Here is a 23,553-nt window from a genome sequence, read left to right as displayed (position 1 = left end):
TTGGCTATGTTACCGCTTTGCTCAGCCCCTCTTATAGCGTTGCTAGTTCCAGGTGAAGATTGGAGACCGTTCCTTGTTGGAACATTATTTACTTGTTGGGATATCATTATATTGTCATGTTATCTTAATGCATCTATATACTTGGTAAAGGGTGGAAGGCTCGGCCTCTCGCCTAGTGTTTTGTTCCACTCTTGCCACCTTAGTTTCCGTCATATCGGTGTTATGTTCCCGGATTTTGCGTTCCTTACGCGGTTGGGTGATAATGGGAACCCCTTGATAGTTCGCCTTGATTAAAGCTTTTCCAGTAATGCCCAACCTTGGTTTTACCATTTGCCACCTAGCCTCTTTTCCCTTGGGTTTCCGGAGCCCGATGGTCATCTTATTTTAACCCCCCCCCCCCCGGGGCCAGTGCTCCTCTGAGTGTTGGTCCACCTGTCAGCTGCCGGTGGCCACCAGGGGCAAATCTGGGCTGGCCTACCCGTACCTAAGACAATCTGAGTGTGCCCTGAGAACGAGATATGTGCATCTCCTATCGGGATTTGTCGGCACATTCGGGCGGTGTTGCTGGATTTGTTTTAACCTGTCGAAGTGTCTTGAAGAACCGAGATACCGAGTCTGATCGGAACGTCTCGGGAGGAGGTATATTCCTTCGTTGACCGTGAGAGCTTGTCATGGGCTAAGTTGGGACTCCCCTGCAGGGATTTGAACTTTCGAAAGCCGTGCCCGCGGTTATGGGCAGATGGGAATTTGTTAATGTCCGGTTGTAGATAACTTGAACCTTAACTTAATTAAAATGAATCAACAGTGTGAGTTACCGTGATGGTCTCTTCTCAGCGGAGTCCGGGAAGTGAACACGGTGTTGGAGTAATGCTTGCACAGGTTGTCCTCTAGTTTCTCGTTCGCGCTTTGCCTCCTCTTCTCGCTCTCTTTTGCGAACAGGATAGCCACCATATATGCTAGTCGCTTGCTGTAGCTCCACATATATTACCTTGCCTTACCTATAAGCTTAAATAGTCTTGATCGCGAGGGTGCGAGATTGCTGAGTCCCTGTGGCTCACAGTTTACTTCCAAACCAGATGCAGGGCCTGATGATTCCGCTCCAGGTGACGCGGTTGAGCTCAAGTGGGAGTTCGACGAGGACTCTCAACGTTACTACGTGTCTTTCCCTGATGATCAGTAGTGGTGCCTGGTTGGGGGTGATCGAGACCGTGTCGCATGTTGGGTTATCTTTTATTTTGGCGCCGTAGTCGGGCCATGAGTGTTTGAATGTTGTAATGCTATTTATGTACTTTGATTGACGTGGCGAGTGTAAGCCAACTATGTATCTCCCCTTTATTATTTATATTACATGGGGTGTTGTGATGATTGCCTAACTTGCGATATTGCTTTCAATGCGGTTATGTCTCTAAGTCGTGCCTCGACACGTGGGAGCTATAGCCGCATGGAGGGCATTACACGACAACCATGGAGCGAGGTTTTGTGTCATACCTCTGCGCCGGCGTCTCCGTCCTGACCGCCTTCATTTTCGGCCTACTCAGCTTCGGTGCCTCTTGTTGTCGAGTTGCTGTGGGTTCGGCACGGCGTCCCGAATGCCTTCCCTGTGAAACACCATATGTGTATGGTAGGTGAAGTGTCTAAAAGGGGATCCTATTTTTGGAGCTGGGATTTTGGTTTTTCTTACATGGGACGCAGGGAGCAGTCCGGGATAGTCAGCCGATATGGCCACCATGGCGTCATCGCAGCTCAATTGATAGAATTGCCTGTCTATCAGCTCCACGAATATGTCCGGATCCTCTTCGAGTCCGGGACGGAGGGTCTGGCCAGGGTCCTCTGGTTGTGGAGATGGGCTGTTGACCTCCCTTACAGCTTTTCGCAGTTCCTGTTGTAAAATGGCAAGGTGAGTACCTACGACGAAGAATGCGGGGAGAATGGGAGTAAAGAGGTACGACTCACCTAGCTTGGAGGATTGTACATGGAGAATCCATCCCGTGGCTTGATACGGATGAACTCCTCTTCCTCTCCCTTGAACATCTCGGACAGAATTTTTGCTAAAGCAGCAGCGGAGTCCGGTCCCTTGCACCCGCAGCGGGTGGCATCATCTTCCCCGTTAAAACACCACAGGGGGTGCCCTCGATATTAAAGTGGCTGCACTCCCCGCATTATGCATATTGACATAACCTCGACTATTGTCAATCCTGATTGAGCCAGCACTTTAATCCGGTTCATCAGGTAAAGGACTTCTCCGTTCTCTTCCCCCTGGGGGCTCCGTGGGCACCAGCTTCGGCGTTTCTTCAGAGGAGCATTGCTGAACTCAGGAAGACCCCGCCGAACAGGGTCTGGAAAGGGAACGTCCTCCATATAAAACCACTCCGAAGGCTAGTCTTCGGACGTCTTCTTCGGAGTGCCGGATAGGTATCCGGTCTCGGCGATGCGCCATATTTCGGCTTCGGCCACCTGATAAAGTGACCCCTTCTGTGTGCAGAGCACAAGGCAAAATAACCTCTTCCACAGCTCGAAATGAGCCTCGCAGCCCAGAAACAGCTCACAAAGGGCAACATAACCGGTGATGTGTAGTATGGAAGCCGGGGTGAAATTATGCAGTTGGAGGCCGTAGAACTCCAGGAGCCTGCGGAGGAATGGATGGATGGGAAATCCGAGTCCCCTTAGTAAGTAAGGGACGAGGCATACCCGCTCCCCCTTAGAGGGGCTGGGGAAGCTCTCTACTTGCTCCCCGCCATTATAAGTGGCGAGCCCGGCTCGGACGAGGACCATATACACTGGAGGGAGAAATCCCTGAGTCTGCAGCTCTACTAATTGACTGTGCGGGATGGAACACCTCTCCAATCACTGGGCTTAGGGCTACGGGGGCGGGAGGAGGAGCTGCGGTGGTCAGCCATGTTGAAATGGATTTTTTCCGAGCGCGCTCCGATGGATTCTTGCCGTGGGAGGATGGTATGGATTGGATCTAAGAATCCCCATCCCTTTAATAGACCATTTGTTTACCTGGCTAGGGGGGCGAATGTAAAAATGCCCTGGCTCCTTGCATTCGCTCGACGCGTGGAAGATGGCCCTTATTGGGCACAGAAGCCAAGAAGTCCAACATTTATGGGAGCCGGATACTACTTTACAGATATTCAAGATTTGGAGAAGAACCCGCCTTGCAATGCCGAATACAATACTGTGCGCCGGACTCATCATCATTGAAGCCTGGTTCAGGGGCTACTGAGGGAGTCCTGGATTAGAGGGTCTCCGGACAGCCGGACTATATCCTTTGGCCGGACTATTGGACTATGAAGATACAAGATTGAAGACTTCGTCTCGTGTCCGGATGGGACTCTAGTTGGCGTGGAAGGCAATCTAGGCAATACGGATATGTATATCTCCTCCTTTGTAACCGACCTTGTGTAACCCTAGCCCCCTCCGGTGTCTATATAAACCGGAGGGTTTTAGTCCGTAGGACAACATACAATCATACCATAGGCTAGCTTCTAGGGTTTAGCCTCTTTGATCTCGTGGTAGATCAACTCTTGTAATACTCATATCATCAAGAACAATCCAGCAGGACGTAGGGTATTACTGTTGGAAATATGCCCCAGAGGCAATAATAAATTAGTTATTATTATATTTCCTTGTTCATGATAATCGTTTATTATCCATGCTAGAATTGTATTGATAGGAAACTCAGATACATGTGTGGATACATAGACAACACCATGTCCCAAGTAAGCCTCTAGTTGACTAGCTCATTGATCAATAGATGGTTAAGGTTTCCTGACCATGGACATTGGATGTCGTTGATAATGGGATCACATCATTAGGAGAATGATGTGATGGACAAGACACAATCCTAAGCCTAGCACAAAGATCGTGTAGTTCATATGCTAAAGCTTTTCTAAATGTCAAGTATCATTTCCTTAGACCATGAGATTGTGCAACTCCCGGATACCGTAGGAATACTTTGGGTGTGCCAAACGTCACAACATAACTGGGTGGCTATAAAGGTACACTACAGGTATCTCCGAAAGTGCCTGTTGGGTTGGCACGAATTGAGACTGGGATTTGTCACTCCGTGTGACGGAGAGGTATCTCTGGGCCCACTCGGTAGGACATCATCATAATGTGCAAAATGTGATCAAGGAGTTGATCATGGGATGATGTGTTACGGAACGAGTAAAGAGACTTGCTGGTAATGAGATTGAACAAGGAATCGGGATACCGATGACCGAATCTCGGGCAAGTACAATACCACTAGACAAAGGGAATTGTATACGGGATTGATCGAATCCTCGACATCGTGGTTCATCCGATGAGATCATCGTGGAACATGTGGGAACCAACATGGGTATCCAGATCCTGCTGTTGGTTATTGACCGGAGAACATCTCGGTCATGTCTGCATGGTTCCTGAACCCGTAGGGTCTACACACTTAAGGTTCGATGACGCTAGGGTTATAAAGGAAGTTTGTATGTGGTTACCGAATGTTGTTCGGAGTCCCGGATGAGATCCCGGACGTCACGAGGATTTACGGAATGGTCCGGAGGTAAAGATTTATATATGGGAAGTCCTGTTTTGGTCACCGGAAAAGTTTCAGGTTTTATCGGTAATCTACCGGGACCACCGGGAGGGTCCCGGGGGTCCACCAAGTGGGGCCACAAGCCCCGGAGGGCTGCATGGGCCATGTGTGGGAGGGGACCAGCCCCAGGTGGGCTGGTGCGCCCCCCCCCCCACAAGGGCCCAAGGCGCCTAAGGGGAGGAGGGGGGCAAACCCTAAGGGCAGATGGGCCTTAGGGCCCATGCCTGGTGCGCCTCCCTCTGCCCTCCACCTGGCCGCCACCCAGATGGGATCTGGGGGCTGCTGCCACCCCTAGGGAGGGAACCCTAGGTGGGGGCGCAGCCCCTCCCCTCCCCCTATATATACTTGGGGTTTGGGCCGCCCAAGACACACGAGTTCCTCTCCTTCTTGGCGCAGCCCTACCCCTCTCCCTCCTCGTCTCTTGCGGTGCTTGGCGAAGCCCTGCTGGAGTACCACGCTCCTCCACCACCACCACGCCATTGTGCTGCTGCTGGATGGAGTCTTCCTCAACCTCTCCCTCTCTCCTTGCTGGATCAAGGCATGGGAGACGTCACCGGGCTGTACGTGTGTTGAACGCGGAGGTGCCGTCCGTTCGGCACTAGGATCTCCGGTGATTTGGATCACGACGAGTACGACTCCTTCAACCCCGTTCTCTTGAACGCTTCCGCTTAGCGATCTACAAGGGTATGTAGATGCACTCTCCTTCCCCTTGTTGTTGGTTTCTCCATAGATAGATCTTGGTGACACGTAAGAAAATTTTGAATTTCTGCTACGTTACCCAAAAGTGGCATCATGAGCTAGGTCTATTCCGTAGATTCTATGCACGACTAGAACACAAAGTAGTTGTGGGCGTTGATTTCGTTCAATATGCTTACCGTTACTAGTCCAATGTTGTTTTGACGGTATTGTGGGATGAAGCGGCCCGGACCGACCTTACATGTACTCTTACGTGAGACTGGTTTCACCGACTGACATGCACTAGTTGCATAAGGTGGCTAGCGGGTGCCAGTCTCTCCCACTTTAGTCGGATCGGATTCGACGAAAAGGGTCCTTATGAAGGGTAAATAGCAATTGGCATATCACGTTGTGGTTTTTTCGTAGGTAAGAAACGTTCTTGCTAGAAACCCATAGCAGCCACATAAAACATGCAAACAACAATTAGAGGACGTCTAACTTGTTTTTGCAGGGTATGCTATGTGATGTGATATGGCCAAAAGGATGTGATGAATGATATATGTGATGTATGAGATTGATCATGTTCTTGTAATAGGAATCACGACTTGCATGTCGATGGGTATGACAACCGGCAGGAGCCATAGGAGTTGTCTTTATTTATTGTATGACCTGCGTGTCATTGAACAACGCCATGTAATTACTTTACTTTATTGCTAACCGGTAGCCATAGTAGTAGAAGTAATAGTTGGCGAGCAACTTAATGGAGACACGATGATGGAGATCATGGTGTCATGCCGGTGACAAGATGATCATGGAGCCCCGAGATGGAGATCAAAGGAGCTATATGATATTGGCCATATCATGTCACTATTATTTGATTGCATGTGATGTTTATCATGTTTTTGCATCTTGTTTACTTAGAACGACGGTAGTAAATAAGATGATCCCTCATAATAATTTCAAGAAAGTGTTCCCCCTAACTGTGCACCGTTGCGACAGTTCGTTGTTTCGAAGCACCACGTGATGATCGGGTGTGATAGATTCTAACGTTCACATACAATGGGTGTAAGACAGATTTACACATGCGAAACACTTAGGTTGACTTGACGAGCCTAGCATGTACAGACATGGCCTCGGAACACAAGAGACCGAAAGGTCGAGCATGAGTCGTATGGTAGATACGATCAACATGAAGATGTTCACCGATGATGACTAGTCCATCTCACGTGATGATCGGACACGGCCTAGTTGACTCGGATCATGTAATCACTTAGATGACTAGAGGGATGTCTATCTGAGTGGGAGTTCATAAGATGAACTTAATTATCCTGAACATAGTCAAAAGGTCTTCGCAAATTATGTCATAGCTCGCGCTTTAGTTCTATAGTTTAGATATGTTCCTAGAGAAAAATTAGTTGAAAGTTGATAGTAGCAATTATGCAGACAGTAGAAGGCTTATGTCCTTAATGCACCACTCAGTGTGCCGAACCTCGAACGTCGTCTGTGGATGTTGCGAACATCTGACATACACATTTTGATAACTACATGATAGTTTAGTTAAACGGTTTAGAGTTGAGGCACCGAAGACGTTTTAAAACGTCGTGAAACATATGAGATGTTTCGAGGGCTGAAATTGGAATTTCAGGCTCGTGCCCACGTCAAGAGGTATAAGACCTCCGACGATTTTCTTAGCCTGCAAACTAAGGGAGAAAAGCTCAATTGTTGAGCTTGTGCTCAGATTGTCTGAGTACAACAATCATTTGAATCGAGTGGGAGTTGATCTTCCAGATGAGATAGTGATGTTTCTCCGAACTCATTACCACCAAGCTGCTGGAGCTTCGTGATGAACTATAATATATCAGGGACATATATGATGATCCTTGAGATATTCGCGATGTTTGACACCACAAAAGTAGAAATCAAGAAGGAGCATCAATTGTTGATGGTTGGTGAAACCACTAGTTTCAAGAAGGGCAAGGGCAAGAAGGGATACTTCATGAAACGGCAAATCAGCTGCTGCTCTAGTGAAGAAACCCAAGGTTGAACCCAAACCCGAGACTAAGTGCTTCTGTAATAAGGGGAACAGCCACTGGAGCAGAATTACCCTAGATACTTGGTAGATAAGAAGGCTGGCAAGGTCGATAGAAGTATATTGGATATACATTGTGTTGATGTGTACTTTACTAGTACTCCTAGTAGCACCATGGTATTAGATACCGGTTCGGTTGCTAAGTGTTAGTAAACTCGAAATAAAAGGCTACGGAGTAAACGGAGACTAGCTAAAGGTGAGCTGGCGATATGTGTTGGAAGTTTTTCCCAAGCTTGATGTGATCAAGCATCGCACGCTCCCTCTACCATCGAGATTGTTGTTTGCATTGAGCATAGACATGATTGGATTATGTCTATCGCAATACGGTTATTCATTTAAGGAGAATAATGGTTACTCTGTTTATTTGAATAATACCTTCAATGGTCTTGCACCCAAAAATGAATGGTTTATTGAATCTCGATCGTAGTGATACACATATTCATGCCAAAAGATATAAGATAGTAATGATAGTACCACCTACTTGTGGCACTGCCACGTAAGTCATATCGGTATAAAACGCATGAAGAAGCTCCATGTTGATGGATCTTTGGGCTCGCTCATTTTTGAAAAGTTTGAGACATGCGAACCATGTCTATTGGTGTATATGCATGAAGAAACTCCATGCAAATGGACCGTTTGGACTCACTTGATTTTGAATCACCTGAGACATGCAAATCATACCACATGGGCAAGATGACTGAAAGCCTCGTTTTTAGTAAAATGGAACTAGAAAGCAACTTGTTGGAAGTAATACATTTTGATGTGTGCAGTCCAATGAGTGCTGAGGCGTGTAGTGGATATCATTATGTTCTTACTTCACAAATGATTTGAGTAGATGTTGAGTATATTTACTTGATGAATCACGAGTCTGAATTATTGAAAGGTTCAAGTAATTTCAAGGTGAAGTTGAAAGATCGTCGTGACAAGAGGATAAAATATCTATGATATTATCATAGAGATGAATATCTGAATTACGAGTTTGGCATAGAATTAAGATATTGTGGAAATTGTTTCACAACTAATACAGCCTGGAACACCATAGTGTGATGGTGTGTCCGAACATCATAACTGCACCCTATTGGATATGATGCATACCATGATGTCTCTTATCGAATTACCACGATAGTTTATGGGTTAGGCATTAGAGACAACCGCATTCACTTTTAGGGCACCACGTAATTCCGATGAGATGACACCGTATGAACTATGGTTTAGAGAAACCTAAGCTGTCATTTCTTAAAAGTTTGGGGCTGCGACGCTTATGTGAAAAAGTTTCAGGCTGATAAGCTCGAAACCAAAGCGGATAAATGCATCTTCATAGGACACCCAAAACAGTTGGGTATACCTCCTGTCTCAGATCCGAAACAATAAGGGATTGTTTCTAGAATCGGTTCCTTTCTCGAGGAAAAGTTTCTCTCGAAAGAATTGAGTGGGAGGATGGTGGAGACTTGATGAGGTTATTGAACCGTCTCTTCAACTAGTGTGTGGCAGGGCACAGGAAGTTGTTCCTGTGGCACCTACACCAATTGAAGTGGAAGCTTATGATAGTGATCATGAAACTTCAGATCAAGTCACTACCAAACCTCGTGGGATGACAAGGATGTGTACTACTTCAGAGTGGTACATAATCCTGTCTTGGAAGTCATGTTGCTAGACAACAATGAACCTACGAGCTATGGAGAAGCGATGGTGGGCCTGGATTCCAAAATGGCTCAAGGCCATATAATCCGAGAGGGGATCCATATATGAAAACAAAGTGTAGACTTTGGCAGAATGGCTCGATGGTCGTAAGGCTGTTGAGTACAGATGGATTTTAAAAGGAAGACGGACAATGATGGTAAGTATCACCATTAAGAAAGCTCGACTTGTCGTTAAGATGTTTTCTGACAAGTTCAAGGAGTTGACTATGATGAGACTTTCTCACTCGTAGCGATGCTAAGAGTCTGTTGGAATTATATTAGCGATTACTGCATTATTTATGAAATCATGCAGACAGGATGCCAAAACATTGTTTCCTCGATGATTTTCTTGAGGAAAGGTTGTATGTGACACAACCGGAAGGTTTTTGTTAATCCTGAAAGATGCTAACAAGTATGCAAAGCTCCAGCTATCCTTCTAAGGACTGGAGTAAGCATCTCGGAGTTGGAATGTATGCTTTGATGAGATGATCAAAGTTTTTGGGTGTATACAAAGTTTATGAGAAACTTGTATTTCCAAAGAAGTGAGTGGGAGCATAGAATTTCTGATGAGTATATGTTGTTGACATATTGTTGATCAGAAATGACGTAGAATTTCTGGAAAGCATATAGGGTTATTTGGAAAGTGTTTTTCAATGGAAAGCCTGGATTAAGCTACTTGAACATTGAGCATCAAGATCTATATGGATAGATCAAAACGCTTAATGGTACTTTCTAATGAGCACATACCTTGACATGATCTTGAAGGTGTTCAAGATGGATCAGTCAAAGAAGGAGTTCTTGCCTGAGTTGTAAGGTATGAAGTTAAGACTTAAAGCTCGACCACGGTAGAAGAAAGAGAAAGGACGAATGTCGTCCCCTATGCTTTTGTCATAGGCTCTATACGGTATGCCATGCTGAGTACCGCACCTGATGTGTGCCTTGCCACATATCTGGCAAGAGGGTACAAAGGTAATCTAGGAGTAGATCACCAGATAGCGGTCTAAATTATCCTTAGAGGAATAAGGATATGTTGTTTCTCGGTTATGGAGGTGATAAAGAGTTCGACGTAAAGAGTTACGTCGATGCAAGCTTAACACCTATCCGGATAGCTCTGAGTAGAGATACCGGATACGTATAATGGAGCAACAATTTAGAATAGCTCCAAGTAGAACAGTTATTTGAAATGGCTCCAAATGTAGCGTAGTAGTTGCATCTACAAGATGACATAGAAATTTGCGAAGTACATACGGATCTGAATGTGGACCCGTTGACTGAAACCTCTCTCACAAGCATAACATGATCAAACCCAGAACTCTTTGGGTGTTAGTCACATGGGGATGTGACCTTGAGTGTTAATCAGATATCGATGTGAACTGGATTATTGATTCTAGTGCAAGTGGGAGACTGTTGGAAATACGCCCTAGAGGCAATAATAAATTTTAGTTATTATTATATTTCCTTGTTCATGATAATCGTTTATTATCCATGCTAGAATTGTATTGATAGGAAACTCAGATACATGTGTGGATACATAGACAACACCATGTCCCTAGTAAGCCTCTAGTTGACTAGCTCGTTGATCAATAGATGGTTACGGTTTCCTGACCATGGAAATTGGATGTCATTGATAACGGGATCACATCATTAGGAGAATGATGTGATGGACAAGACCCAATCCTAAGCCTAGCACAAAGATCGTGTAGTTCGTATACTAAAGCTTTTCTAAATGTCAAGTATCATTTCCTTAGACCATGAGATTGTGAAACTCCCGGATACCGTAGGAATACTTTGGGTGTTCCAAACATCACAACGTAACTGGGTGGCTATAAAGGTACACTACAGGTATCTCCGAAAGTGTCTGTTGGGTTGGCACGAATCGAGACTGGGATTTGTCACTCCGTGTGACGGAGAGGTATCTCCGGGCCCACTCGGTAGGACATCATCATAATGTGCACAATGTGATCAAGGAGTTGATCACGGGATGATGTGTTACGGAACAAGTAAAGAGACTTGCCGGTAACGAGATTGAACAAGGTATCGGGATACCGATGATCGAATCTCGGGCAAGTACAATACCACTAGACAAAGGGAATTGTATACGGGATTGATCGAATCCTCGACATCGTGGTTCATCCGATGAGATCATCGTGGAACATGTGGGAACCAACATGGGTATCCAGATCCTGCTGTTGGTTATTGACCGGAGAACGTCTCGGTCATGTCTGCATGGTTCCTGAACCCGTAGGGTCTACACACTTAAGGTTCGATGATGCTAGGGTTATAAAGGAAGTTTGTATGTTGGTTACCGAATGTTGTTCGGAGTCTCGGATGAGATCCCGGACGTCACAAGGAGTTCCGGAATGGTCCGTATGTAAAGATTTATATATGGGAAGTCCTGTTTTGGTCACCGGAAAAGTTTCGGGTTTTATCGGTAACGTACCGGGACCACCGGGAGGGTCCCGGGGGTCCACCAAGTGGGGCCACAAGCCCCGGAGGGCTGCATGGGCCATGTATGGGAGGGGACCAGCCCCAGGTGGGCTGGTGCGCCCCTCCTCCCCCACAAGGGCCCAAGGCACCTAAGGGGAGGAGGAGGGGCAAACCCTAAGGGCAGATGGGCCTTAGGGCCCATGCCTGGTGCGCCTCCCTCTCCCCTCCACCTGGCCGCCACCCAGATGGGATCTGGGGGCTGCCGCCACCCCTAGGGAGGGAACCCTAGGTGGGGGCACAGCCCCTCCCCTCCCCCTATATATACTTGAGGTTTGGGCTGCCCAAGACACACAAGTTCCTCTCCTTCTTGGCGCAGCCCTACCCCTCTCCCTCCTCGTCTCTTGCGGTGCTTGGCGAAGCCCTGCTGGAGTACCATGCTCCTCCACCACCACCACGCCGTTGTGCTGCTGCTGGATGGAGTCTTCCTCAACCTCTCCCTCTCTCCTTGCTGGATCAAGGCATGGGAGACGTCACCGGGCTGTACGTGTGTTGAACACGGAGGTGCCGTCCGTTCGGCACTAGGATCTCCGGTGATTTGGATCACGAAGAGTACGACTCCTTCAACCCCGTTCTCTTGAACGCTTCCGCTTAGAGATCTACAAGGTATGTAGATGCACTCTCCTTCCCCTCGTTGCTGGTTTCTCCATAGATAGATCTTGGTGACACGTAAGAAAATTTTGAATTTCTGCTACGTTACCCAACAATTACCTCCATCAAGAGGGCCCGAACCTAGGTAAACATCGTTTCCCCTGCCTCCTGTTACCATCCGCCTTAGACACATAGTTAGGGACCCCCTACCCGAGATCCACCGGTTTTGACACTGACAATGTTGATGAAGGCCCTCATCCGAACATGACGATCGGAGAAGGGCACAGTCCTCGGTCCAGCCAAGGTGACCGGCCGAGCCAGTGACGAAGATGTCGACGTCGCAGTTAATCTGCAGATGAGCCATCGATCCTTTTGCTGATCACACAGCGGAACTCTCAATGAAAGAACCAATGTCGGTGTCAAAACCGGTGGACCTCGGGTAGGGGGCCCCGAACTGTGCGTCTACGGCGGATGGTAACAGGAGGCAGGGGACACGATGTTTACCCAGGGTCGGGCCCTCTCGATGGAGGTAATACCCTATGTCCTACTTGATTGATCTTGATGATATGAGTATTACAAGAGTTGATCTACCACGAGATTGTAGAGGCTAAACCCTAGAAGCTAGCCTATGGTATGATTGTTGTATATGATCAATCGACTAGCCTGGCCTTGGTTTATATAATGCACCAGAGGCCTAGGATAACAAGAGTCCTAGCCAAATATGCCGGGGGGGAGGAGTCCTTGTCTTGATCACCAAGTCTTGTGGAATCTTCCTTGTATGCGGCAACTGTCTAAACTAGCCCATGAGTATACGGCCATGGGGGTCCTCGGCCCAATCTAACTGACCAGGACACGACATGGTGAGTACCCCCTAGTCCAAGACACCATCACCCCTCGTGGGCCCCTCGTAGCTCCACCGACCTACTTCTTCCTCCTATATATGTTCACATACCCCGCAAACATCCAGGAGCACCACGAAACCCTATTTCCACCGCCGCAACCTTCTGTACCCAAGAGATCCCATCTTGGGGCCTTTCCGGAGCTCCGCCGGAGGGGGCATTGATCATGGAGGGCCTCTACATCAACTCCATGGCCCCTCCGATGATGTGTGAGTAGTTTACCTCAGACCTACGGGTCCATAGCTAGTAGCTAGATGGCTTCTTCTCTCTCTTTGGATCTCAATACAAAGTTCTCCTCGATTCTCTTGGAGATCTATTCTATGTAACACTTCTTTTTGCGGTGTGTTTGTCGAGATCCGATGAATTGTGGGTTTATCATCCAGATTATCTATGAACAATATTTGAATCTTCTCTGAATTATTTTATGCATGATTGGATAATCTTTGCAAGTCTCTTCGAATTATCAGTTTGGCTTGGCCTACTAGATTGATCTTTCTTGCAATGGGAGAAGTGCTTAGCTTTGGGTTCAATCTTGCGGTGCTCGAACCCAGTGACAGAAAGGGAAACGACACGTATTGTATTGTTTCCATCGAGGATAAAAAGACGGGGTTTATATCATATTATGAGTTTATCCCTCTACATCATGCCATCTTTCTTAAGGCGTTACTCTGTTCTTATGAACTTAATACTCTAGATGCATGATGGATGGCGCTCGATGTGTGGAGTAATAGTAGTAGATGCAGGTAGGAGTCGGTCTACTTGTCGTGGACATGATGCCTATATACATGATCATGCCTAGATAGTCTCATAATTATTCGCTTTTCTATCAATTGCTCGACAGTAATTTGTTCACCCACCGTAATACTTATGCTATCTTGAGGGAAGCCACTAGTGAAACCTATGGCCCCCGGGTCTATTTTACATCATACAAGTTTCCAATCTATTTTGTTTTGCAATCTTTATTTTCAATCTATATCATAAAAATACCAAAAATACTTATCTTATTATTATCATCTCTATCAGATCTCACTCTTGCAAGTGGCCGTGAAGGGATTGACAACCCCTTTATCGCATTGGTTGCGAGGTTCTTATTTGTTTGTGTAGGTACGAGGTGACTCGCACGTGGTCTCCTACTGGATTGGTACCTTGGTTCTCAGAAAACTAAGGGAAATACTTACGCTGCTTTACTTCACCACCCTTTCCTCTTCAAGGGAAAAACAACGCAGTGCTCAAGAGGTAGCAATTGCCAAGTTGGATTTTCCCCTCGTCTTTTCTCTTGGCATTCGGTCTCGGCCTAGGAGGGACAGCTGTTGCCCGTCGCTCTTCCTCGCGCGTCTCACGCGCGAGGGCTGGGCATGTGTGTGCGCGCGCGCATCGGGCCCGCCCTGCACTGCGAACACACTTTGCCACAGCCCTGTCCCCCCAGGGCCATGGCTTTTTCTATCCTCGCGAGACACCCTCGAACAAGCTTGTGATTTGTGCATCTTCTAAAGTCCGTGCCCCCGGGTACCGTGAAGCGATGCATTAAGCCACGCCTAAGGACTTGCGCAGGGAAGAACAGGGCACCCAGCAAAATTTTCCAATAATTCTACAGCTTCACGATGTCTCCTGAGGTCAGCAACCCCTGAGCCAGCAGCAAGGGGACCTCACGAGATGATGGAGGGCATGCCATCATGAGGCGCGAGACTACCACGAGTGTATCAAGCTAAGTTATCCTACTGCACCTACTCGGACATGAACATAACAGCATACATCAGAACAACAAGCATAGCATAGTGGCATAAGTACCATGGTTCATTACATGCCCCAACAGGGCCCTCTACTTTTTTCAAAACGTAGGGAAAACGAAAGGCTAAACAAAAGTGGCCCGCGCGACCACAATAGCTCTTGAGGATGGGCTCCAAAGGCCTCCGAGCTCAGCCCGAGCCTTCCTCCCACTTCACCGGAGCACGGCGACGAGATAATCCGCCACCATCCTCGAAGCGAGCCCGGCGTCATGGCGGCTGGTCGTAGCCGCCACTGCTCATGCTCTCGCTGCAGGAGCCGCCACCATCATCGCCAAGGGGAAGCTCACCCTCAGTGTCGTCGCGGTTGTCGTCAAGGTCAAGCTCATCGTCGCCGCCGTCGTCTTTGTGGCAGCACCCTGCGTGACGCCCGTCCTCCCCAAACACCCTCACGAAGAGGATCGTGACACCGTCGAACTTGAAGTGGAGGGTGCACCTCCCGCTCAGCCCCCACGCGCGGGAAAATGCCTGCCAGCCGCGGGCCAAGGACACGTTCTCGGAGGCCCAAACTTCGACCCCGACCCACGAGGCCTTGCTGCAACAGCCATCAGCCTGCAGCCAGAGGCCGTCAGGCCCCGTGGCCGGCAGCTCGCCTGCGAAGAAGCGGGGAGCGGAGCCAGGTGCTGGTTGGCCTCTCTGACCACACGACGAACTCCGGGAGCACCTCGGTCGAGTGGAAGCGCAGCCGAGGAGGCCAGGCAACCATGGCGCGCCTCCCCTCGTTGCAGGGGCTACTTCGCCCTTGGCGGCACCCGCCACAAGAAGAAACACCGCCACAGCCGGCTAAGGCGCGCCCGCGCCCCCGAGGGGCCACCACAGGAGTCGCGGCGTGCTTGCGGGGGCGGCCTCGCCCTCTCTTGGGAGGTGGCGAGTCAAGTCCCTCCTTGGGTGCCTTCCCCTTCGGGGCGGCAGAAAACTTCCTCGTCGGCGCCATGAGGACTACAAGAAAGAGGAAGAAGAAGCGGGTGGCGAGAAGACGGAGATGAGCAAGGGGGCTCCGCACCTCCCCTCATTTATAGCCGGAAGGAGGCGAACCGCCGGCCTCCATGATCCCACGCAATGATGGCTTTTCCTAGCATGCGGTGAAGTCTCGTCAAGTTGGGCGGTTGCCAAGGCAGCATGGGGAAGCAGAGGCACCCACGTCCCATCAATCGCCAAGCGTCGACCAAGGCCATGATGACCCACAAGTATAGAGGATCTATCGTAGTCCTTTCGATAAGTAAGAGTGACGAACCCAATGAGGAGCAGAAGGGAATGATAAGCGGTTTTTAGTAAGGTATCCTCTGCAAGCACTGAAATTATCTGTAACAGATAGTTTTGTGATAAGGTAATTTGTAACGGGTAACAAGTAGCAAAAGTAAATAAGGTGCAGCAAGGTGGCCCAATCCTTTTTGTAGCAAAGGACTGATGACCCACAAGTATAGGGGATCAATCATAGTCCTTTCGATAAGTAAGAGTGTCGAACCCAACGAGGAGCAGAAGGAAATGATAAGCGGTTTCCAACAAGGTATTCTCTGCAAGTACTAAAATAAGTGGTAACAGATAGTTTTGTGATAATATAATTTGTAATGAGCAACAAGTAACAAAATTAAATAAGGAGCAGCAAGGTGGCCCAATCCTTTTTGTAGCAAAGGACAAGCCTAGACAAACTCTTATATGATGTAAAGCGCTCCCGAGGACACATGGGAATATCATCAAGCTAGTTTCCATCACGCTCATATGATTCGCGTTCGGTACTTTGATAATTTGGTATGTGGGTGGACCGGTGCTTGGGTGTTGCCCTTACTTGGACAAGCATCCCACTTATGATTAACCTCTATTGCAAGCATCCACAAATACAACAAAAGTATTAAGGTAAACCTAACCATAGCATGAAACATATGGATCCAAATTAGCCCCTTACAAAGCAACGCATAAACTAGGGTTTAAGCTTCTGTCACTCTAGCAACCCATCATCTACTTATTACTCCCCGATGCCTTCCTATAGGCCCAAACAATGGTGAAGTTTCATGTAGTCGACGTTCACATAACACCACTAGAGGAGAGACAACATCCATCTCATCAAAATATCGAACGAATACCAAATTCACATGACTACTAATAGCAAGACTTCTCCCATGTCCTCAGGAACAAAAGTAACTACTCACAAAGCATAAACAAGTTCATAATCAGAGGGGTATTAATGTGCATATAGGATCTGAACATATGATCTTCCACCAATTAAACCAACTAGCATCAACTACAAGGAGTAATTAACACTACTAGCAACCTACTAGCACCAATCCCGGACTTGGAGACAAGAATTGGATACAAGAGATGAACTAGGGTTTTGAGATGAGATGGCGCTGATGAAGATGTTAATGGAGATTGCCCTCTCCCAATGAGAGGAGCGTTGGTGATGATGATGGCGATTATTTCCCCTCCGGGAGGGAAGTTTTCCCGGCAGAACAGCCCCCCAGAACCCTAGATTGGTTCCCCCAAGGTTCTGCCTCGTGGTGGCGGAGTTTCGTCCGAGAAGATGGCTTATGATTTTTTTTCCCATCGAAAGAGTCCATATAGCAGAAGATGGTCACCGGAGGGCCACCAGGGGGCCCACGAGGTAGGGTCGCACCCAGGGGGTAGGGCGGACCCCCCACCCTCGTGGGTAGGGTGTGCCCCCCTGCTGAAGTTCTTGCGCTCAAGTTTTTATATATTTGGAAAACATCATCCGTGAAGTTTCAGGACTTTTGGAGCTGTGCAGAATAGGTCTCTAATATTTGCTCCTTTTTCAGCCAGAATCCCAGCTGCCGGCATTCTCCCTCTTTATGTAAACCTTGTAAAATAAGGTAGAATAGGCATAAGTATTGTGACATAATGTGTAATAACATCCCATAATGCAATAAATATTGATATAAAAGCATGATGCAAAATGGACGTATCAACTCCCCCAAGCTTAGACCTCGCTTGTCCTCAAGCGAAAAGCCAAAATCGAAAAATATGTCCACATGTTTAGAGATGAAGGTGTCGATAAAAATAAAATACGGACATGAGGGCATCATGATCATTCTTAGAGCAACAACTTATATAATTCTTGTCATATGATATCTTATGCTAGAGTAATAATTCAATCACAATATCAAGTATGAATTGTAAACTTCATTGAAAACTGACAAACTATAATCTCAGTCATTGAGGCAATTGCAATTTATCATAACATAGGAAAGAGTCAATGTATAAGAGCTTTTCAGCAAGTCCACATACTCAACTATCATATAGTCTTTCACAATTGTTGACACACACGCAATACTTATGGGTATGGAGTTTTAATCGGACATAGAGAAAGATAGGGGCTTATAGTTTTGCCTCCCAATGTTTTACCTCAAGGATAATGTCAACAGTAATAGTTGATGAAAACCCACATCCAATTAGCCATATATACCAAGATCTTTCCAACATATTGTGCTTGCCAAAGGATAAAATGTAAAAAGGAAGGGTGAATATCACCTTGACTCTTTTGCAGTATAGGAGATAAAAGTAAAAGATAGGCCCTTTGCAGAGGGAAGCAGAGGTTGTCATGCTCTTTTATGGTTGGATGCACAAAATCCTAATGCGAAAGAATGTCACTTTATATTTCCACTTGTGATATGGACCTTTATTATGCAGTCTGTCGCTTTTATTACTTCCATATCACACGATCGTATAAAACTTATTCCTTCCACACCAATCAATCGTACATATTTAGAGAGCAATTTTTATTGCTTGCACCGATGACAAGTTACTTGACGGATGTTACTCAATCCATAGGTAGGTATGGTGGACTCTCATGGCAAAACTGGTTTAAGGGTATTTGGAAGCACAAGTAGTATCTCTACTTGGTGCAATGAATTTGGCTAGCATGAGGGAGAAAGGAAAGCTCAACATGTTGGAGGATGCAAGACAATATAATTTATCTCGGATGTAAGAAAACATAACCCATCACGTTGTCTTCCTAGTCCAATGTCAACTCTTTAGCATGTCATATTTTAATGAGTGCTCACAATCATAAAAGATGTCCAAGATAGTATATTTATATGTGAAGACCTCTCTTTCTTTATTACTTCCTATTAATTGCAACGATGACCAAAACTATGTTTGTCAACCCTCAATAACTTTTATTCATCATACTCTTTCTATGTGAGCTCATTACTCTCCATAAGAGTCACATGATCTCTTTGTTTCTTTTTATTTCTTTCTCTTTTCTTTTATTCACTTGGGATCATGGCAAAAATAATCAATCCCTTGACTCAACACTAATCTTTATTATATAGCTCAACGACTCGATTACATAGAAGGATAATAAAGAAAAACTCACAACTAGATCATATTAAGAACTTTTATTCTACTAGATCAAGATATTACCAAAAGGATCGAACTAAGAAAAACGGTAAAGATAAAAGTGATGGTGATACGATACCGGGGCACTCCCCCAAGCTTGGCAGTTGCCAACTGGAGTGCCCATACCAAATACTTAATTCTTCTTTGTTGGTGGAGACGGAGGTGATTTTGTTGATGGCGTAGGCTTCTTCCTTAATTTGTGTTTAAGGACAGAATTTTAGTCCCTCAGGTCCTCGATCTCCTGTTCCAGGCTTAGTACCTTTTTGCATAGTTCCTGCTTGTTTTCTTGCAAGAGGCGAAAAGGGATAAACTCGATCTTAGGTTTCTTTACTCTATCCGGGAGGCCTGACTTTTTGAACTCCACATGCATGTCCCCAGTTTGAGGTAGTGGGACTTCATCTTCATCTGAACTCGTCTCCTCCTTTCCCTTGGGTTCATAGTCTTCTTCTTCTTCTTCCGTGGTCCGACCATAATGCTCCACATCCCCATAGACCTTAGGATCTGCAAGGTAATCAGCCACATAGCTTTCTCCTTCCGAATCCTGGGACGACATGTTGCTCTGTCTGTAGCAGGACAGGTCAAAACAAAGACAAGAGATTTTTGCGTGATACGGGAGTCAAAACCCCCGGGAGGTTATATAATGAATGTTTACCGACCAAAATACATGTCCTATAAGAAGACGGAGTCCGGAGAGCACACGAGGTGCCCACAAGGTAGGGGGTGCGCCCTCCACCCTCGTGGAGCCCTCGTGTCCTTTCCGGACTGCTACTTATTTTTCTATTTTCTAAATATTCCAAAACAAAGAAATATTGCCTTAAAAATTGTTTTGAAGTCGGTTTACTTACCATACCACATACCTATTCCTTTTCGGAGTCTGAAACGTTCCGGAAAGTGTCCTTTATGTAATCCTCCGGGGTTACAGTTTCAATAACATTGGTTTCAACATTTATGGGATTACCTGAGATATAGTGTTTGATTCTTTGACCGTTCACCACCTTCGGATTTGTGCCTTCGAAGTTGTTGATTTTTATGGCACCAGAATGGTAGACCTCCTCGATAACGTAATGACCCTCCCATTTAGAGAGAAGTTTTCCTGCAAAAAATCTTAAACGAGAGTTGTATAGCAATGCATAATCACCTATGTTAAACTCACGCTTTTGTATCCTTTTGTCATGCCATCTTTTAACTTTTTCTTTGAACAACTTGGCATTTTCGTAGGCTTGGGTTCTCCATTCATCAAGTGAGCTAATATCAAATAACCTCTTCTCACCGGCAAGTTTAAAATCATAATTAAGTTCTTTAATAGCCCAATAAGCCTTGTGTTCTAGTTCAAGAGGTAAGTGACATGCTTTTCCATAGACCATTTTATACGGAGACATACCCATAGGATTTTTATATGCAGTTCTATAGGCCCATAATGCATCATCAAGTTTCTTGGACCAATTCTTTCTGGACCTATTAACAGTCTTTTGCAAAATTAATTTGAGTTCTCTATTACTCAATTCTACTTGACCACTAGACTGAGGGTGATAAAGAGATGCAATTCTATGATTAACATCATATTTAGCAAGCATTTTACGGAAATCACCATGAATAAAATGTGAGCCACCATCAGTCATTAAATATTTAGGGACTCCAAACCTTGGAAAAATAACTTCTTTAAGCATTTTAATAGAAGTGTTATGATCAGCACTACTAGTTGGAATAGCTTCTACCCACTTAGTAACGTAATCAACAGCAACTAAAATATGTGTATAACCATTAGAAGAAGGAAAAGGTCCCATATAGTCAAAGCCCCAAATATCAAATGGTTCAATAACAAGTGAATAATTCATAGGCATTTCTTGATGTCTACTTGTTACCAATTCTTTGACATTCATCACAAGATAAGACAAACTTATGGGCATCCTTGAAGAGAGTAGGCCAATAAAAACTAGATTGCAGTACCTTATGTGCAGTTCTATCTCCAGCATGGTGTCCTCCATAAGCTTTGGAGTGACACTTGCGTAGGATCTGTTCCTGTTCATGCTCAGGTACACAACGCCTAATAACACCATCTACTCCTTCTTTATAAAGATGTGGGTCATCCCAAAAGTAATGCCTCAAATCATAAAAGAACTTTTTCTTTTGCTGGTATGTGAAACTAGGTGGTATAAACTTAGCAACAATGTAATTAGCATAATCAGCATACCATGGAGCAGTATGAGAAGTATTTATGACATTTAATTGCTCATCAGGAAAGCTATCATCAATAGGTAGTGGGTCATCAAGCACATTTTCTAACCTAGACAAGTTGTCTGCAACGGGGTTCTCAGCTCCTTTTCTATCAACAATATGTAAATCAAATTCTTGTAGCAAGAGAACCCATCTAATAAGTCTAAGTTTAGCATATTTCTTTTCCATAAGATATTTAATAGCAGCATGATCAGTGTGAATAGTTACTTTAGAATCAACAATATAAGGTCTAAACTTATCACAAGCAAATACAACTGCTAAGAATTATTTTTTAGTAGTAGCATAATTTGTTTGAGCATTGTCTAGAGTTTTACTAGCATATTGAATAACATTTAGTTTCTTATCAACTCTTTGTCCTAGAACAACACCTACAGCATAATCACTAGCATCACACAAAATTTCAAAGGGTAAATTCCAATCAGGTGGCTGAACAATGGGTGCAGAGATCAATGCTTTCTTAAGTATTTCAAATGCTTCTACACAATCATCATCAAAGACAAATGGTATATCTTTTTGTAATAAATTAGTCAGAGGCCGAGAGATTTTGGAGAAGTCCTTAATGAACCTCCTATAAAAACCGGCATGACCAAGGAAACTTCTTATACCTTTGATATCCTTGGGACATGTCATCTTTTCAATAGCATCAACCTTGGCTTTATCAACTTCAATACCTCTTTCAGAAACTTTATGCCCCAAGACAATACCTTCATTAACCATAAAGTGGCACTTTTCGCAATTCAAGACAACATTAGTTTCTTCACATCTCTGCAAAACTCGATCAAGGTTGCTCAAGCAATCATCAAAAGAAGATCCATAGACGAAAAAGTCGTCCAAGAAAACCTCACAAATCTTTTCACAAAAGTCAGAGAATATAGCCATCATGCATCTTTGAAAGGTTGCAGGTGCATTACATAAACTAAAAGGCATACGTCTATAAGCAAAAGTACCAAAAGGGCATGTAAAAGTAGTCCTTGATTGATCTTTGGCTGACACAGGTATTTGAGAGAAACCAGAATAACCATCTAGAAAGAAAAAATGTGTATGTTTGGATAATCTTTCTAGCATTTGATCGATAAAAGGTAAGGGGTAATGATCTTTTTTAGTAGCCTTATTTAATTTGTGGAAATCAATTACCATCCTATAACCAGTAATAATTCTTTGAGGAATCAATTCATCTTTATCATTAGGAACAACAGTAATACCTCCCTTCTTAGGGACACAATGGACAGGACTTACCCACTTACTATCAGCAACGGGATAAATTATACCTGCCTCAAGGAGCTTTAGTATCTCCTTTCTTACCACCTCTTTCATTTTAGGATTCAGACGGCGTTGATGATCACGAACTGGTTTAGCATCTTCTTCCAAATTAATTTTATGTTGACATAGAGTGGGACTAATGCCCTTAAGATCATCAAGAGTATACCCAATAGCAGCACGGTGCTTCTTCAGAGTTTTTAATAATCTCTCTTCTTCATGTTCTAAAAGGTTAGCACTAATAATAACAGGGTATATCTTTTTCTCGTCAAGATAAGCATATTTAAGAGTATCTGGTAACGGTTTAAGCTCAAACACGGGATCACCCTTGGGTGGGGGCGGATCCCCTAGGATTTCAACAGGTAAATTGTTTTTCAGAATAGGTTCCTGTTTAAACAATACTTCATCTAATTCCCTTCTTTCATTCATAAACATATCATTTTCATGGTCTAGCAAATATTGTTCTAAAGGATCACTAGGAGGTATGGCAATAGAAGCAAGACCAATAATTTCATCCTTACTAGATAATTCTTGTTCACGGTGTTGTCTACTAAATTTAGAAAAATTAAATTCATGAGTCATATCATCTAAACCGACAGTAACAATATCCCTTTTGCAATCTATGGTAGCATTAACAGTATTTAAGAAGGGTCTACCAAATATAGTGGGACAAAAACTATCTTGTGGGGAACCAAGAACAAGAAAATCAGCAGGATATTTAGTTTTCCCACACAAGACTTCAACATCTCTAACAATTCCCATTGGTGAAATAGTATCTCTATTAGCAAGTTTAATTGTGACATCAATATCTTCTAACTCAGCGGGTGCAATGTCATGCATAATTTCTTTCTATAAGTCAATAGGTATTGCACTAGCACTAGCACCCATATCACACAAGCCATGATAACAATGATCTCCTATTTTAACAGAAATA

Source organism: Triticum urartu, chromosome 5, assembly GCF_003073215.2.
Source record: "Triticum urartu cultivar G1812 chromosome 5, Tu2.1, whole genome shotgun sequence".
NCBI lineage: Eukaryota > Viridiplantae > Streptophyta > Magnoliopsida > Poales > Poaceae > Triticum > Triticum urartu.
This window is presented reverse-complemented; position numbering follows the sequence as displayed.